Consider the following 9,467-nt stretch of genomic DNA (forward strand, 5'->3'; position numbering starts at 1 on the left):
CGTAGAGGGAATACTTGTGAGACAGTCCTTACTAAATTTAATTACTAATTAGAGGTCTAGGCCTCTCATAGGAAAATCGTCCATGGCCATGAAGCCGACGAGTATGGTAGTTTCCTTTGTGGTTGAATTTCTCTAACGTTACGTTGCTTGGGATCGGTCCATGGATTTCTTTGCAGATGGTTGTAAGTTTAGCTTTAGAATGACGGTCTTCAAGGGTCTCCCATCCGAGTCTTTGGACCAGGGAAGACGAGCTGGTTTCTCTGTTGTAATTGCCGGTTACAAATTGTGCAGCTCTGTTTTGTATTTTTTCAATTGATAATATGTGTACCTTGCGCGTGGTAGGGATCCCAGATGGCATTGCAGTATTCCAGTCTTGGGCATACCAGTGATTTATAAGTAATTGACTGGACTTCAGAATGACAGCAGTGGATGTTTCTTCTCAAAAGCCCCTGCCAGCATACTATTTGCCTTGTTGCATATTTTCTGTATATAAAGCGACCAGGTAAGATCTTTAGCTACTGTATCTCGACTCCCAGTTATGGGTAGTGTTCTACTTCAGCGAGGGGCGTATCGTTCATCTTGTATGTGAACTTTGGAGGTTTGCGTTTGTGTGTAACACTCATAGAATAACATTTGGATTTGTTGAAATTCATTTCCCATTACTTTTCCCAGACAATGACATATTTTATCTTGCTGGAGTCTGCATTGATCTTCAGGTGACTTGATTAAGATTTCCTTATAGATAATACAGTCATCAGCAAAGAGCCGTATGTCTACTACTAGTACTATAGATTAGATGGTCTACATGTACTCTGCAGTGTATAAGAAAGCCATTCTTGCAAAAAGGATCTTTAAAGTTTTGTGTGCCCCTTTTGGTTTTCAGACCCTAAAAATTACATTCCTTTCATAAGTTGGTGTAACGTTCAATTGACTGTAGGCACCCTCTAGACTCAATTAAGAGGTAATTTAGAGGTCTAACATTGGTCATTAGACTTTTATTAGATCCTGGCCTAGGGTGACTATGCCTAACGTTAGGGGTTCTAACTGCTACCTATGGTAGTGTGTTTCAGAGTCAGCCAGTCGTTGCTGTTGGGGACGGGCTGATTTTTTTTTTTTGCTACAACAACACACATTTCTCATAAACACTGTTGACCTAGGGTAAACAAGTAGGGGTTCTACCAGTAGGACCTACATACATGTATAGGCCTGACATGTACTTCGGTCACCCACCGGAATTCGGTCACTTATCACTAGTCACCAGCCAGTAAGTTCTACTGTCACAACACACACAAACCACATCAGTTCACATACCTGCACACTCATTCACAACAGGAAAGTCCCTTAGTCCCCTCCAAAAATCCATCCAAAATCCCAGATTTCACCATTAAAGTGCAGAATTGGCACGACTTTCCCAAAGCGTGCATGGATTGAGCCCAGTTTTAAGAAAACGGGTTGCCGAAAAAGCGCTAAAAATCGAGAAATACGCTGTTCTCTTGCGCGATTTTTTGCTTATCACAAGCTTGGAGTGTGATGGTATCCTCAAAAACACAAAAGAAAATCAAAATTTCCGTACGTGCCGATGCAGTGACTCAATGTACAAGGGTTGAATGCCAGTGCTGATTCCCCAGTATTCGGTCACCAACGGGTGCCGTAATGTCCCCGATGCAATTTTGCGTCAACAAGGTATTGCGCGGCGCTTTTTTCAGCTGTCTTGAACATGCATTGACTTTGAATGCGCATATCGCGTGACCGAATTCTGATCGCGGTGACCGTATTCTGGGGGATTTTCAAGGTGATATATTTTGGGAGATTGTGAAATTCTGTGAGATATTTAACAAAATGAAAACTGAGATTAAAGAAATTTGATATATTTCACACACATTGCTGTGGATATGATGTAGTGTATGTTTTATTTTAGTTTAAAGAATATTGCAGAAAGCTTAAATGACCGAATACTGGGGGTTTTACCCTACCGGTACTCGAGAATACTTGGGACTCATCCTCAATGTGTTAATGGGGACTTTTAGATTTCTCATCCAGGACGTGGAGTGCGACATGATGACGTCATTTCATGATATTGCGCATGCTCCAGATTTTCTGGCACGTCTAGCGTAAAGAATCAAAGCGTGTCTTCGAGGGATTTCTTCCCAGATATCAGCTTGAAGACGAGCAGCATGTACAGCATGTATTTAACATGACAATCATGACGTCACCAAATCTGTTGAGTCATACTCACCGTTGACTGAAATCTAAAATGGTTTTACTCTGGTGTCGACTTTCGGGCGGCCTGACTACTGTCGTGTCCACACAATCTAAAAGCCCCACCTGACCATCCCGCAGTCATTGGTTACAACATGCTTTTCTCCACAGCAATCTACAGTGCACTCCCATCATAAGGAAGTTAATAGGACTGGAGGTTTTCTTTTGTTATCAAATATCAAAATTTCGTTATGACTGAATAGTAGAGTATGCAAAGAAATTGATATGCAATGAATTTGGTCCCTGAATTTTCATTTTGTTTTAACAAGAATTTTGTTGTTACTGTGTTGGTTATAATTGTAGTGCACTGCAGTTTTATGTGAGGTGTTTACTGTCCTCCAGGTTCATATGCATTTTTGTTACACATGTCCAGATAGAGTTACAGGCAGGCTAAATTTTAAAGGGATCGTATAGTTTTGGTTGAGACCTAATTTCAGGTTTCTAACATTTTTTGGTGAGATAATTATGCGAAACCTCTTATGAAATATGAAAGAGCATGTAATTCTATCAGGAATTCAACATTTATTTGATGAAAATTGGTTTCAAAATGACGGCAAGATATATCCAAAAACGAGCGATTGAACTATTAAAGTATGGGACCCACACTTTATTACGATCACTTTGTTTTACTTTGTTACCTCCGCCAAGGGAGGAGGTTATGTTTTTGTTACCGTTGGTTTGTTCGTTTGTTTGTTCGTTCGTTCGTTCATTCGTTTGTCCATGTGCAAAATAACTCAAAAAGTAGTGAACGGATTGGGATGAAACTTGCAGGAAAGGTTGATAATGACACGAGTAACAAACGATTAACTTTTGGTAATGATCCGAGAATTTTAGGGGAATTTATGAAGGATTTTTGATATTTTGCCAGGTAGGGCCAATGAACTTGGGAGTTCAGGCTGCGTGTATTTGAAGTTTGCATACGCGCACTAAAGTGCGTGCTCTAGTTTCTGCTAGGGCGAGGCGCGCTGTGCAGCTGAGGGTTTATGACGTTACAAAGGCTTCTATATTGGGAAATCGGGCGACTTTCACCACACAATGCTATAAGCACATATGGGTGGAAATCACTGACATCTTTATGGAAGAACAAGATCAGTGGTGGAAATGAGCTGCATGCTTGGCGGAGGTCTGCGCTCTCAGAGTACTTTTCTAGTTTTTGGATGTTTCAGTCATTTCAAACCCAATTTTCATCAAATAAACTTCGAATTCCTCTTAAAATCGTATGCTCTGTACAGTATCATAAGTGTTTTCTTGGTATCTTGCAAAAAGTTAAAAGTTCAATTCTCATCTCCACCCATATTGTACTATCCCTTTCACCTTTTTATGCCTCCGCCACGAAGTGGTGCCAGAGGCATTATGTTTTCGGGTTGTCCGTCGGTCCGTCGGTCCGTCGTCCGTCCGTCCTTCCGTCCATCCGTCCATCCGTAATGAATTTTGTGGACAGCGGAACTAAAAAACCTTTTGAGGTATCCTAATGAAACTTGGCATGTATGTATTAGGGGGTGAAGTTGTGCCTATCAACTTTTGGGTGCACATGCTCAAGGTCAAAGGTCAAAAGGTCAAGGTCAAATAATAAAATTTCACTATTTCCACCATACAACATTGTAGCTATGCAATGCCTGAAGATATTTTCTTTTAGTGTATACATGTATTAGCCAATTAAGATTCTCTGGTGAAAGTTTGGGGTCATGAGGTCGAAGATCAAAGGTCAAAAAAGTAAAAATATTAAAACTTCGCTTTTTTCTCCGTATCATCATGGAACATACATGTACTGACTGGCAGTGATTATCTAGACAATTTAGGGTTCATGTGGTCAAAGGTCAAGGGCAACACTTCAAAATTTTACTATTTCTGTCATGTTTATGCAGTGCAAGCAGGATTTTTTTTTTTACACTTGGTTTATGCATGTATAAACTAATAGAGATTCTCTGGAAAGTTTTTCTTTTCTTTGCCTCAAAGGTCAAAAGGTCAAAGATCAAGTGAAAGTGCTGAACTAACTTTTTCCTCCATATCTCGGAAGTGGCTCAAGCTATCTTGAAACTTACTACCACATATTTATGCATGTTCTGCCTGACAGTGATTATCTTTAAATGAATTTTACGGTCAAAGGCCAGATGAAAATGGTAACAATTTACTATTCAATACAGAAATTGCACTTTTTCTCCATACCATGAAAATTACTCAATGCATAAACGTATGAATGGGTCAAAGTCAAGATAAAGTCCTGAAATCCCCAAATACATGCTCTCCTATTCATCCCAATTATGAAAACCTAGGTCAAGGAAGGTGAACATTCAACACATTTGTGACAAACTTGTCATTTTAATATTTTGCCAATTTTGTGAAAATGTAATTGGTGCACATTGTCCACATGTACTATCTAGACCTATTAGGAGAATCATGCATTATGGCAGAGGCATACCAGTCGCCATAGCGACATTTCTAGTTTCTCTTAAGATGTTTGGTTCACTGTCTCTCATTGTATCGGCGTAATTGCCATATTCAGGAATGAAGGAGGGAGTTAATCTAGAGAAGAAGAGGAAGTTCTTCTTTCTCTTTATGACTCCTTCCTATCATCCAGATTCTGTCCAACTTGCAAATAAAGAAAAAAACAGTAACAACAGAAATACTGAAGCAAGCATCTTTCATGTTCATTCATTCATTCATTATGCAGAAGGACCCCCACCCCCACTCTGAAAATTTGTTGAAATACAATGCAATAGGGGTCTTTTAGTATTTTTCCCCCAAAATATTTCTATTTAGGGGTAATTTTCAAATCTTTCCCTGGAAGTAATCCTGAAATAGGGATCTGAATACAATTAGTATCAAACCCCTGAAAAATTATAAAATAGGGGTAGTGGGGCTTCTTGGTGTTTGCCCCATCTCCTGAGTGTTCTTCATTGTGCATGTTTTGCTGCAAAGCATGCCAGGCCTGCCTTCTCTCCACAAGTCATTTCTCCACATGCATTGCATACTGTATACGCCATATATTTCGCGAGTCTAAATTTTCGCGAATCGGTAATTTCCGATAATTTTGCGAGTGGTTAGATTTGTGATCGTGGAGTGCTGTACTGAACAGAGAAATGTATGCGTATGTCACATTTTCATGTGTCTTTGATTTGGTGAATAACACCCAACTCGCGAAATTCGCGAAGATAAAACCTTGCGAAATATTTGGCGTATACAGCATATCGTCATGCTGCTTTGCTGGCTTCCCTTCCAAAAACCATGATAGGGGCCAGTGGGGTAATTGTCCCCGCCGAACGAGTTCGAGCAGGGGACTATGAAACGGGCTCCGTACGTGTGTGTGTCCGTGTGTCCGTCCGTGTGTCCGTCCGTCCGTCCGTCTGTGTGTGGTCAATTCCAGCGTAACGGACATGACATTCAGACCACTTTTTTGTGATTCAAACCATCACACAATGAAATTGGGAGTCTCCAAAAGATTCTAATTGAGTTTATCAGACACATTTAAGTATATGTAATGTACACAGAAAATTTCATGGAAATTTATCAAGTGGTTGTTGAGAAATTGCATTTTTAGCGAGCGTAACGGACATGACACTAAATGGACAAGGCATTTTGATCTACTTACCATTATGAAAATTCCTGTGAATTTTTGGATAAGATGCAGCTGGTTTTGGTCTTGATTAAACCTTTAGATCATGCTTTACTCATAAAGTCCTAATTTAGAGTAGTTTTATTGTTCATTCTTTTTTAATAGTTTAAAATATTGCGTAACGGACGTGACACTTCGAGTGTAATGGACATGACAGTTTTGTCCACTTTTTGTAAGCTAAGAGAATTTTTTTATTACAAGGTATAGCAGATATTCAATTGTTTGCATAGTAAGGTTAGAACATAGGGACACACATCATAACTGCAATCATGTAATATTTCTTATATTTATATCATTTTAGGGGGGTTAGTCTTTGTATATATTTACAAAACAAAGAAATATAAAACAAATTCGCTCCTGCACCAGCTAGCTACAATTAGTAACAAATTTCCAGTTACTACCACCCACCATAGCAAAACAGGACATATTACTATCTTATACTATGGTTATTTTTCTCTTAGTGGCCTACTATTTGATACTTAGTATTATACACTAGCGTAACGGACATGACACCCTTGTAAGGTGAACCATACTTTCACTTCTTTGTTTCAAAATAAAAAGATTAAAATAACTGCACACTGCTAACTACATTATGATCTTGAACAAAACATCAAAAAGTCCTTTTATTGCAGGTTTCAGTGATCTAACAGCTACTCTAAAGCACATGGAGTACAATGCCCAGAGTACCACAATGGCATACATGTTCAACACAGAAGACCATGTCTCCATATCTGCGGATAGGCAAAGAAAACAGAACGAACCAGATCTGTATGGAATAAAAAGTTTGAATACAACATCATTAAAATGCACTCAGGATTGCATCAACTTTTATGCAATGAAACAGGACCACAAAACTGTTTGGTACCATTATCAAATTAGTGTTATCATCTGAAAGAAATAAGGTATGAAAATTTCATTTCTGCAAAGTTCTTTCATTTGGCATTAATGTCATCCTTGGAGTAGAATCATCCTCTGTTATCCAATCTTGGATAGACTATTGTAAAAATTCCACTGCTACTACCAGTACTTTATCATTGTCAACAAATGCTTTCTTTTCTTGGCTAGAAGTGAATGATCAAGCCCCCTTTTTTTCTGAGAATTTTCACAACATATAATCCATTTCCATGTAGAGTGGTCACCTGGGCAACAAAGTATTTCTTGTTTTCTTCTCGGCAAATTCAACTCATTCAAATTGTATAATCAACTTATTGCTTGCTCTCATAGGCACTTCTTAAGGCTTGCCAGAGTGGTGTACTGGTTACATTATTCTCACCAGCTTGTGAGGTTAGGACTTCTTGAAATACTGGATGCTTTCCGTACCAACTAAATGATTATACAGTGTACCTTTCAGTGGATAAACATCTTCTCATAGCATCTCAAAATTGTGCTTGTTGTACGATGCTGTGCGCTGTCATTATACCAGTATATCCCTTGGCATAGAGGTACATCTAGTTTAGTTGTATTGATGAAATGGATAGCCAGCATTCAGACCGACTTTCTCTGACAATAGAGCTACATGTACTGTCAACACGCATAATAAAGCAAACAATTCCATTCTCAGCCCTCTTGGCAAGTGATATCTCATTAAAGTGCCACTGAAGGTGTGGATTTATATAGTCATAGAGATGAGAGAGGTATGTATGGATGCAGCACAAACTTTTTTTTTAAAATTATGAGGCAACACCATCATTGAAGACATTGATGCTGGTGACATTTGGATTCTTTGTTGTTGTATCATCAGTGATCATGTTCATTGGATGCACGAGGATCCATTTGTGCAGGAGTTCCTGGCTGTTGTGTTGACTCCATGGTGGTTATGTGTTAAATGTGGTCTACAATGTACTTATATGTAGAAAGTGCTCACTTTAAGTATTGAAGGGAAGGCCAACAATGAAAACTCCATTGTCTAAATACTCCTTGGAATGACAGCTGCTGTTTATCAGTCAGGATTACAAGAGGTGGGAATGGATCAAACCGGTGTAACAGGGTAGCAAGATCATCTAAAATCAACAGTCTTCCAGTAGCAGAAAGCAAACTCTGCTTGTTTTTGTTTCATTGAGTTATGTGCAGACTTAATTATTTACTGAAGTAGAGAAATGTCCTACTATCCTCAAGCAATTAAAACTAATCACCACCCTGTTTCACTGGGCCACAGTGTTATTTTTGCCACTTGTCTAATATGAGGTGTCATGTCCGTTACGCAAAGTGTCATGTCCGTTACGCCATTTACAGGAAAACTAGAAGTGGTATAGAAAAGTGGTTTTCACACATGCAAGGGGATTCAATCCTAACATAGAAAATTAATTTACAGCAACTTTACACTAATTTCCTCTTGGCTATGAAAACTTATAGTGAAAAACGTAACGGACATGACGCTTCAAATGTTATAGAAATCACACAACTTTGAGGATCAATGGGTCAAAAACTGATGAATGCTACGGAAGTTGGTTGTGATTTTCCATTGATATATACACTGGACTATAATTTAAAAGCTGAGCAAGGCCTCTAGGACATATCTGGCCTCCTGTAGAGACAAGAACATTTAACTCTTTAAAAATAGCCAAATTTTTGCATCATTGCAACACATCATACAGAATTTTCATTGACTGAGAAAAATACAAAATTTTGTAATGACAAAGATGCGACTAGTGAAAAATGAAAATATATATGTTACTTTCTTAGAATATTTGAGAACTTAAGTGAAACTCAAAACTTCATTTTTTCACCAAAGTGAACATTTCTCATGGAATTGCCCGTGTCCGTGTGTGCGTCCGTGTGTGATCAAAATCTTCAATTTGCTACTTCTCTGTCATTTATGAGCCAATTTTGATTCTGTTTGCTTTATATGATAGCACTACATGGGAGCTTTGAAACTTCTACACAGAATTTCAGTCGTGACCTTTGACCTTGACCTTTGACCTATATTGTACATTTTGCTACAAAATGCTACTCCTTCGCCATTTCTAACCCGATTTCGATTCCGTTTGCTTTATGTGATGGCACTAGGTGAGGGCTTCAAAACTTCTACACAGAATTTTGACCTTTGACTTCTTTGACCTTTGACCTTGATTTTTTGACCTATATTGTACATTTTGCTACAAAATGCTACTCCTTCGCCATTTCTAACCCGATTTCGATTCCGTTTGCTTTATGTGATGGCACTAGGTGAGGGCTTCAAAACTTCTACACAGAATTTTGACCTTTGACTTCTTTGACCTTTGACCTTGATTTTTTGACCTGTATTGTACATTTTGCTACAAAATGCTACTCCTTCGCCATTTCTAACCCGATTTCGATTCCGTTTCGCTTTATGTGACGGCACTAGGTGAGGGCTTCAAAACTTCTACACAGAATTTTCACCTTTGACCCCTTTGACCTTTTATCTTCATTTTTGACCTATATTATAGATTTGCTACTGAATGCTTCTTCATTGCCATTCTTTGGCCGGTTCCGATTCTGTTTGCTTCACCAATTTCCTTTTTTTTTTCTTACCCCTTCTACAATCATTGGCACTCTTCGTATTATTCACAGCCATTTATTGTCCCCGCCGAACGAGTTCGAGCAGGGGACTATGAAACGGGCTCCGTACGTGTGT

This window comes from Diadema antillarum, unplaced genomic scaffold (genome assembly GCF_040938485.1).
Source record: "Diadema antillarum isolate AM-2024a unplaced genomic scaffold, OU_Dant_1.0 scf00000065, whole genome shotgun sequence".
Classification (NCBI taxonomy): Eukaryota; Metazoa; Echinodermata; class Echinoidea; order Diadematoida; family Diadematidae; genus Diadema; species Diadema antillarum.